This window comes from Macadamia integrifolia, unplaced genomic scaffold (genome assembly GCF_013358625.1).
Source record: "Macadamia integrifolia cultivar HAES 741 unplaced genomic scaffold, SCU_Mint_v3 scaffold1577, whole genome shotgun sequence".
NCBI lineage: Eukaryota > Viridiplantae > Streptophyta > Magnoliopsida > Proteales > Proteaceae > Macadamia > Macadamia integrifolia.
In genome coordinates, this window is record NW_024868264.1 from 47,137 (window position 1) to 57,982 (window position 10,846).

At 36.2% G+C, this 10,846-nt stretch overlaps 1 non-coding gene across 1 annotated transcript; it reads left to right on the plus strand.

The window, feature by feature from the left end:
* The first annotated feature begins 9,579 nt into the window (after nt 1–9,579).
* On the plus strand, nt 9,580–9,686 carry LOC122064244. Its single transcript, XR_006135627.1, has one exon. It is a non-coding gene; the product is annotated as a small nucleolar RNA R71 (small nucleolar RNA).
* Nucleotides 9,687–10,846: the final 1,160 nt, after the last annotated feature.

Here is a 10,846-nt window from a genome sequence, read left to right on the forward strand (position 1 = left end):
AAAAAACTAGAAAATAAACTAAGGGGAATAATCCTCCTAGGAGAGGGGGGGGGGAAGGGGCTTTTATAGGGTTTTGGTCTTGCCTCCTTCCTTCTATAAGTCTTTTTTAAGAAAAGAAAGAAAATAAAATAAAATTCAATCTTGGTAAAAATCCTCATTCTTTGAGATATTGTGTGAGGAAAGAGAGAAACTATTTCTAAAATTAATAGATTCTATTCTTTTCCTGCAATATTAACCAATATCTTGCAGTTTGGACTAAATTAGAAAGGAATATCTGCATAGCATATTCAAGATTTTGTTAGGTGGCATGGAGAGAGAATAATCTTTAGGATTTTGTAGGAGAGAGTATGTGGTATCAATGAGTGGGTTCCACCCCCTACTGACTTTGGCTCAATGTATGGGCTTTCCAAAGTTGAGAAAAACGTACAATTATATCCGTAAGATTTCACACATTATTGTTCTCATCAAATTCCCCCATACTTGACTTTTGTTCGTCCTTGAGCAAAACAAATAAAATAAAGAAACGAAAGAAAAAGCCTGACTCACTTTCGTAGGAATCACGGTTGCATTTAGCACGTGCAATAAGCCTTTAAACCCCTCAGTTACCCTAGTGGACAAGTTGTGTCTCATGGGTGTTTGTAGTGAATATATACCCAAAATTCAAATTAACTTGAAAAATTACAATTTAAAGCTTCCAATAACTACAAAACACACACTCTCTATCAATTAGAGAACATCAACTGAGCAACCCCCGCACCTGAACTTTAAAATGTGGTTTGCCTTAGGATATTCTATCTCAAATAGGGATGACCCTTATATCTTCTAAAGCACAACCTATCCTAAGGCAAACCACATTTTAAGGTAGGGACCATGAACTAGAATTTTGGAGCGTTGACCAATCATAAACAACAAGGCATAATGGTACCTTTTCTCTCTTTTTTTTTTTTGTAGAATTTTTTTTCGTTCTTTAGTAGAGAACTTATTCTACTCCACTACATTTGGCTTGAATACTATGGTGGAGCAAACACCAGAAAACCCAAGTTACTAAGTAGCTTCGCTTTATGTATATACCAACAAAGATAGTGATGCTAAGTTCTTTTCGGAAGTGTTCCTTCCTAAGAGGTTATATCAAAACACTTCACTTCATGAGGCGCAGTGTTCTGTCTAGCTCCTAGAAATTCTATACTTACTTTCTACTTTTTGACCAATTTGCACTTTCTTTGTATATCCATATCATATATTTTTATACCATGCCAAGAATATGGTACTCAAATCCTAACCTAAGAATAAAGACACCAACTAATAAATGGTCTTACACCTTAAGACAAGTATCTCTAAATCATTTAAAGGAGGTCCTACTTCAAGACATATACTTATTACCATCCTCTCAATAGGGATTATAGTACCAAGATGGGTCCTAGATCTCAATTTTATTTTTTGTAGGGTATAAAGCATAGAAAAAAATCTAAAACACAACCTCAAGTTCTAAAGGGTCAAACCCTCCACCATACTTAAATTGTGCTATGTCCTCAATGCAGAAAAAGAAAAAAAAATGATAAGACAAAAGAACAAGAAGGACAAAGGAGAGGAAATTACAAAATGAGATCAAATATCTTCATAAAGAGGCCCATGGAGAATCATGACCTCTGCATTATGCATTGAAGGTAACTCAAGGAATGGTGTTTGAGATTTTAAAATGAAACCGCAAGCGTACGGATCAGTGTAACTACGGGTCGAACATAGGGAGAGCAGCCACTTTATTTTTTTGGTTCTTTTAATAATGCGAAAGTGAACTGATTAATGATTGTGATCTAATTCTAATTACCGTCCTACACATATGTATCTAAAATAACTTCCTAACCATTCGTCATCTAAGAATTTAAACACGCAAGCCATGCAATTAAAATTAAATAAATAAATAACTGAAAATAAAAACCTCATGCAATTAAAAAGAAATGAAGGAAAAAAATGCTGAAATAAAAATAAAGTAAAAGAAAGGGGATAAAGCTAGAGAGATTCTCACAAGTAGGTTTCTCTACTTAGCCCAAGCGATGCATCATAATATGAGCTTCTCGACTTGACCAAAGAGTCACTCTTACAAGGGTTACTCTACTTGGCTTTAGGGAAAGGGAGACAATTAAAATAAAAACAATAAAATGATGGTTCTATGGCTAGGAGGGGCAAAGCCAACACATACACTAGCCATGAACCTTGGGGGAAAGGGATAGCAATAATGTAACGACTGAAATTAAAATCCTAAATTAAGAAAGAAAGGATAGTCAGAAGAAGGAATGAGAGTGGGGAGAGAAGACTAATGAAGGAGCCTACTTACTTGAACTTTAACTCTTGAACTGAAAACTTGATCGATTTGAGATACTACCAGTACTAAAAACTAGATCTGGAATAAATCAAATCTAAAATTTCTAGTACTCGAGAAAACAAATCTGAAGAAAAAAATTGAACTTGAAAGACATGCTTCATAGCTTGTTCTTGTCACTTAGAACTAAGCCTAGAACTAGAACTTGAAAATTACAACTTCAATTGCTTAAACAATAAAAATAAAAGACTGAATAAAAAATAAAAGTGCTTGCATTAATTGAATAAAAAGAACTTACAAAAGTGTTTAAAGCATAAACCTAATGAACTAGAGCTAGAGAAAGAGATAGAGCAACTAAGAACAAACCCTAGAAGAAGAATGAAGTGCCTCCTCCCCTTGTGTTAATTCTATTATATAGAGAATGGGGGAGGGAAGCTAATGAGTTTAGCTTCTAAAAAAGAAGATTTTTTTATCTTGTTGATGAAGTGGAGGAGAGAGAAGAGAGAAAACGTGTGGAGAGAGATCTCCCACGATTTTTCTTGCCTTTTTTTTCCTATTTTTTCTCCCTTTTTCTATTTTTCTCTCTCTTCTTGCACAAGAAATCCCCTTTGGCTAATTTTTCTTGCTTGGATTTGGACAATATTCTATTTTAATGGAAAAGTCTATCCATGCCCTTGTCTTTTTTTTTTTTTTCTTCTTTCCTATTTTTTCTCTTTATTTTCTCTCTCTTCTTCAAACTTGCATACAACTATCTTGGCCAATCTCATTTAAGTGATGATTAGGAGAGAGAAAATCTTCTAAAAAAAACCTCAACAAACTGGCAGGTAAGAGGTTCGAACTTGAGACCTCCTAATAAGGAAGGGATTTTGTAAACCACAACTCACCAACTACGCTAAGTAGTTGTTGTTATCAAAAATGAATCTTCAATCACTTAAGGATGTAGTCCATCGATCCTTGTTGGAATTTGAAATATTTTTTATACCCTTGGGACAATTGCTGATGGGCTGGTTCTTTATCTCGGTTCAGTTCTGATCTATTATTCTTTTTCTGGCCCGAAAAGAATAATCACTTGAACGGTTGACCAACAAATGTGTACTTGCAATTGAACACTTTCATTTTGCTCAGAATTTCATCCTCTTTGCAACTATGAAAAGAAATAGGACCACTTTATGTATAAAATTGGAGATATAGCATCTGATAGTCCTTAAAGCCTTGAAAATATAAAACCTACAAAAAAAAAAGTAAAACCTAAGGTAGCTCCATTCTAAATATGTAAAATGCATGTTTTACTACACTAGATTTCACACATAAATGTGCTCATCAGAATTTCCCCACACTTAGACTTTGCTAGTCCTCGAGAAAAACATAAAGAAAAAGAATAAAAACAAAAAAAAAAAAACCTAACTCACTTTCATAGGATCACGGTTGCACTTAGCATGTGCAGCAAGCCTTTAAACCCCTAGGTCACCCCTAGTGGACGAGTTATGTCTCGTGGGTGTTTGCAGTGAATATATACCTAAAATTGAGAATAAACAAATCCCAATCTTGACTAAAGGTAAGGCCCATACCGATCCGGAGCAAAGATAATTTTTCTTACAAGGGACCCCTACACTTGAACTTTTATTACCCTTTATCAATTCCAGACACTAGCATATTTCTTAATTTGGAACTCACCTTGTCTCTTCCAAAACATCTTTATCTTAAGGTAAAACCACTTATGAAGAAATAGGGAATCAATGACTAAGGCGTAGGAGTGTTTTTGACCAAACATATTACCAAGCATTAATGACATTTGCACATTTTTCTCTCCTTTTTTCTCTTAATAAACTCTAATTCTACTCCACTACTTTTGGCCTGAATGACATAGTGGAGCAAACACCAAACACCCAAGTTACTATGTAGCTTCGCATTTTGCATATGCCCACAAAGACAATGATGCTAGAGTTCCTTCAGAAGTTTTCTCCCATGAAATTTCGATCAAGACACCACGCTTCCTGAGGTGCAATGACCTGTCTAGTTCCAAGGGAATCAATTCTTATTATTCTTTATACCTCATTTCACATTTCATTTAAAATTGTGTTTATGTCAACTTATGCTAAATTAAAAAGAATGTCTCAACTCCAAATCAAAAGTACAAGGAACCCACAGACTTATATCTGGTCCAACACCATAAAATAAGGGTCTCTTATTTTTTAAAAGAAAGTCCCATCTCAAGACACAAGTTTGTTTCTTTCTTCTCAACAGGGTTTTTATATGTTCACAATGGATACCTTAATCAAAACTTTTATTTTCATACATCAAGCAACCGAATGATATGATCATTAGCCAAAAGCCAAAGTAGGACTTCATCCTTAGCAAACTCAAAATTAAAAAGAAAAACAAACAAAACAAAGTGGAAAAAGCAAAAACTGGTTTCCCTCCCCCACACTTAAGTCATGCAATGTCCTCAATACATGGAAAGAATTAAAAGTGAAGATAATGCAAGGGGGTCATACATGATTAAAAGTTAATCATCAGTATAAAGAGGCTCATGGAGATCCATGACCTCTTCACTACCAGTAGTAGGAAACTCGAGGAATGGTTTCAAACGCTGACTATTAACCTTCGAAATTATCCCTATTCCTGGATTCAAAATATCCACAGCCCCATGGGGATATACATTATGGATAATAAACAGGCCATCCTATCGAGATCTAAGCTTACCAGGGAAAAGATGCAATCGAGAGTTGTGCAATAAGACCTTATCACCAATTGCAAAAGATTTACGCAAAATGTGCTTATCATGGAAAGCTTTGGTCTTTTCCTTGTAAATCCTAGAACTTTCATAGGCATCATTTCTAAGTTCCTCCCACTCAGATTGTTGGAGCCTACGATGAATTCTCGCATCAGACAAATCAAAGTTGAGCTTCTTAATGGCCCAAAAGGCCTTATGCTCCAACTCAACTAGTAAGTGACAAGCTTTCCTATACACCAAACGATAGGGAGACTGGCCAAGGTCAGTCTTGAATGCCTAAAGGCATCAATAAGCCTAAAGGACCAATCCTTATGGTTAGGATTAGCAGTTTTCTCCAAGATTTGTTTGATTTGCCTATTAGACACCTCCAATTGATCACTAGTTTGGGGTGATAAGGGGTAGATAACTTATGGGTGATCCCATACTTTTTCATTAAGGTCTCAAAAGGCCGATTACAAAAATAAGTACCCCTATCACTAATTATTGCACGTGGTATACCAAAGCGGAAAAAAATGTTCTCTTTGAGAAACTAGACCACCACTTTGTGGTCATTAGATTTACAATGTATGGCCTCTATCTATTTAGAAACATAATCAACGGCCAAAAATATGTACAAATTCCCAAAGGAATTAGGGAATGGTCCCTTAAAATTGATGCCCCATACATCAAAGATCTCAACTACCAAAATAGGTTTAAGGGGCATCATGTTCCTCTTATTAATATAGCCAAAAGACTGGCAGGCGGGACAAGCCTTGCAAAAATCGAAAGCATTTCTAAAAAGAGTGGGCCAATACAATCAGCATTGGAGAACCTTTACGATAGTCTTCTTATGTCCAAAGTGTCCACCACATGCATGATCATGACAAAAAGAGAGAATAAAATGTTGCTCATAATCAGGAACACATCATCGGATAATCTGATCCGGACATATCTTAAACAAATAAAGATCATTCCAGAAAAAATGCTTAACTTGGGAATGAAACCTATACTTTATCTTGGGTGGACCAGTGATCTGGAGTCACACCTGAAACTAAGAAGTTGACAATGTCAGCAAACTATGGTTCACTGGACATTGTAAATAATTGTTCATCTGAAAAGTTCTCGTTGACTGGAGAATCGACAGTCAAGGAATTGGGAAGCCGGGATAAATGGTCTGCAACTAGGTTTTCAACTCCTTTTTTTATCCCTAATTTCTAAATCAAACTCTTATAAAAGTAAAACCCACCTAATGAGACGGGCTTTGGCATCCTTCTTCTGAACTAGGTATTTGAGAGCAGAATGATCAGTATACACCACCACATGTGAACCAACTAAGTAAGATCGAAACTTTTCTAATGCAAACACAACAGCTAAAAATTCTTTTTGAGTGGTTGTATAATTGAGTTGTGCATCATTTAAGGTCCTACTAGCATAGTAAATGATAGTGGGTAACTTATTAATTCTTTGACCTAAAACCGCTCCTATGGTAAAATCTGAAGCATCACACATCAATTCAAAAGGTTTAGTCCAAACAGGTGGTTGAACAATGGGTGCATTGATCAACTCTTTCTTAAGTTGTTTGAAGGATTCTAGGCACTCTTTAGAAAACTCAAAAGTTTGATCTTTGGCAAGTAATGAAGTGAGAGGTTGGGCTAATTGACTAAAGTTCTTAATAAACTTTTTATAAGTCTGCATGCCCTAGAAAAGACCGGACGTCCTTAACAGATTAAGGAGGTGGTAAATTATCAATTAAATCCACTTTGGCTCTATCTACTCTAATTCTCTCCTTGCATATTACATGGCCTAAAACAATACTAGAATTAACCATGAAATGACATTTCTCCCAATTCAAAACCAAATTCTTAGATATGCATCTTTTTAAAACTAGAGAAAGATGATGAAGACATTCAGAATAGGAATTCCCATGAATTGAAAAGTCATCCATAAATACTTCTAAAATTTTTTTGACCATGTCAGAAAAGATGCTCATCATGCATCCTTGGAACGTAGCAGGGGCATTGCAAAGCCCGAAGGGCATAAGCCTGTAAGCAAATGTTCCATATGGGCATGTAAAAGTGGTCTTATGTTGGTCCTCTAAAGCAATTGAGACCTGGTTATAGTCGAAATATCCATAAAAAAAACATTAGTATTCATATCCAGCTAACCTCTCTAACATCTGGTCAATGAATGGCAATGAGAAGTGGTCCTTCTAGGTTGCCACATTAAGTTTCCTATAGTTTATGCACACTCTCCACCCTGATTGGACACGGGTTGGAATTAGTTCATTATTGGCATTAGGAACTATAGTCACACCAAACTTCTTAGGCACTATGTGAACTGGGCTTACCCATTGGCTGTCAGAAATAGGATAAATTATTTCATGAGCCAAGCACTTTAGGGTCTCTTTCTTAATAGCTTCCATCATCACTGGGTTAACTCTTCTTTGGGGTTCTATGGATGGTTTAGAATCCTCCATAAGATGTATATGATGTTGCACAATAGAATGGCTTATACCCTTGATATCAGCCATGGTCCAACCTAAGGCTTCCTTATTATCTTTTAACACTTTAAGTAACTCCTCTTCCTGGCTAGAAGTCAAATTTGAAGAAATTATTATAGGAAAAGTCTGGTCAAGTCCTAGGAAAGCATACCTCAAATTAGATGGCAACTCCTTAAGATCTAGCTTAGGGGGCTCAACTATGGAAGGTTTGGGAATGGAATTGGAAAGGGGTCCTAAGGGCTCCACTGGTGTGTGAAGACTCAAGACTTCAAAAAAAAAATTTCACTATCATCATCCAACTCATCCATACACTTTTAGAATTCTGAATTAAAATCAATATCAAAGTTGGTAACTAAATCATCAAAAAAATCTAGAAAATCCTCAAGCATATTGATCTCTTCTTCCATATGTGGTTGCTTGCCTATCCTAAACATGTTAAACTCAACAGTTTGATTACCAAAAGATAACCTAGGAAAACCATTCCGACAGTTGATTAATGCATTACTTGTAACCAAGAATGGTCTTCTTAGAATTTTTGGGATTTCATCCTTGATTGAGAAGGGCTTGGTATCTAACACAATAAAATCAATAGGGAAAATAAATTCCCCCACCTTTAGTAAGACATCCTCAACCATCCCTTTAGGAATCTTAATAGACCTATCTGCTAACTGAAGAGTAGTTCCAGTGGTTTTCAATTCTTCCAATCCCAGTTGCTTATACACATAGTAGGGTAAAAGATTCACACTTGCGCTAAGGTCAAGTAAGGCATGCTTAATGTAGGTGTTGCCTATGACATAAGATATGGTAGGGCTCCTTGGATCCTTAGGGATATGACATCCAAAAGGGGGATGTTCACTTCTACCTTTTTGAAGACTTTTAAAATTTTATCCCTGGAAGCAATCTTCTTTTTATTTACTAAGCGATTAAGAAATGGGACAGGAAGAACATAAGGACTGTTAGGGATTTGGCATTTTTCAGAAGAATCATTTTTTGTTTTCACAACCAAATCAACTTTAATTTCAAAAGAATCTTTAGGTTCATCAAACGAACCTAGAACAAGAGGCACACTTGTATCCTCAACTGAAGGAGAGTTAACAGTCGTAATAGATGGCGAAGATTTAGGAACGCTTTGTTGGTACTCTCTACCGCTCCTAAGGGCATAAACCCAAGGGGGTTAGTTGGGTCAGACCATGTACTATATTCATTGGTGCATTAGTTGGTGTTTGTGAACTAACAGGCTGATGATGCCTATGATTTAGGCTCTAGTTGACTGGGTAAAGTTCCCTTCTCCCTCTCACGCATAATTGAGACAAGTTGGGTGAGTTCCTTGTAAGATTTTGATGGCTTGTCATGAGGAGGACTATATTTTTTTTTAAGTCACTTATTCTACTTGCCTCTCTAGTGTTGGTAAACCCAAGGGGTTGCTGATAAGATGATAGGAGAGGGGCCTTAGTAAAACTAGCCTGAGGTCCTACATTTGACCTAGGAAAAGTATTTTGGGAAAAAAAATATTGTACAAAGGGAGGCCTTTGGAGTCTAGGTTGACCTTGATTATGGAAATTGGAAGGCCCTACTTGGTTGCCCTGATTTCAGGAGAAATTTGAGTGATTTCTCCATCCTGGATTGTAAGCGTTACTATATGGATTATTTTGGTATAAGGCATTAACACTATCATTAGAAGTGCCCCCAGAGGTGTTGGGGCATTCTTCTATGACATGTCCAGGGGATTGGCACTAAGCACAAATCTTAACCAAATTGACTGATAATGGCTCCCTAGGAACAATAGCCTCAATCCTCTTGATTAGGCTATCCAAATGGGCTTCCTTGGCAACTATCACATCCACAAAATATCCTTTCCCTCCTATGATTTTTTCACTCTCTTGGGTTGATTTCCACTCACAGGTTTTGTCAGCTAAGTCAAGTAAGAATTCCCATGCATTTCCTTCATTTGTAAAGGATGTGAATCCATCAGAGCACATAGACTCTATCATTTATTTAGTTGGGTAATCAATTACCTCATAAATCATTTGACATAAATGCTATAAGTCTAAGCCATGGTGAGGGCATTCTTGGAGTAGATTCTTGTATCTCTCTATAAGTTTGGAAAAGGACTCACTAGGCTTTTGCCAAAACTGAAGGATATCACTTCTAAGCTTATTGGTCTTGTGAGTTGGGAAAAAATTCTTAAGGAAGACAACTATGAATTGTTCTCATGAGGTTATGGAATTTGTGGCTAACCCATACAACCACTTCTTAGCCTGGTCTTTTAATACAAAAGTGATGAACCTAAGCTTAACAACATTATCAGAAAGCTGTTGGATCTTAATTAGAACACATACCTCTTCAAATTCCCTTAGAAATAGGTATGCATCCTCAGAGGTCAACCCATGGAAGTGGGGCAACATAGTGATGTGTTGAGATTTGAGTTCAAAATTATTGCCCTGGGCTTGTGGTAGAATTATGCAGGAAGGTTGGGTTGTTCTAGCAGGGTAGAACCTATCTTTTAGAGATTTAGGTGAAGGGTTTTGATATTGGTCTCTCATATTGAAAGGTTTTAAAAAGAGCAAACGTATAGGGTCACTACTTGTTGGATCTGTTCTTTCTAATCGATTCTTAGTATTACGTACCCACCTAACACTCATGCAACAGAAAACTACCCACAATCAGAGTAAGACAAGCACAAAAGAATGGATAGCAAAGCCTTTTTTATTTTTTATTTTTTGATTTCTTTGATTTTTTTATTTTGTTTTTTTGTTTTTTTAAGAGTTTACCGACAGGGATCTGGGGTTGCTCAAGTCAATTCCTGAGGTACTGCTACAGGGCAAAACCTGTCTTTATCATACTGTGAGGCATGGCGGCCTCAACCGATACAACTATTATTGCAAGTTGTTCTTCTCAAGAATTCAATAAAAGAAAAGGAAAAACAAATCAAAGTGAACAAAGCACTCTGATTTACCAAAAGAAAGAAAAAATAATATGGGATTGTCTCCCCGACAATGGCGCCAAAAACTTGTTTGAGATTTTAAAATGTAACCGCAAGCTTACAGATCAATGTAGCTACAGGTCGAACACAGGGAGAGCAACCACTTTATTTTTTTGCTTCTTTTAATAATACGAAAGTGAACCGATTAATGATTGTGATCTAATTCTAATTACCATCCTAAACATATGTATCTAAAATAACGTCCTAACCATTCATCATCTAAGAATTTAAACACACAAGCCCCGTAATTAAAATTAAATAAATAACTGAAAATAAACACCTCACGCAATTAAAAAGCAATGAAGGAAAAAAAACACTGAAATATAAATAAAG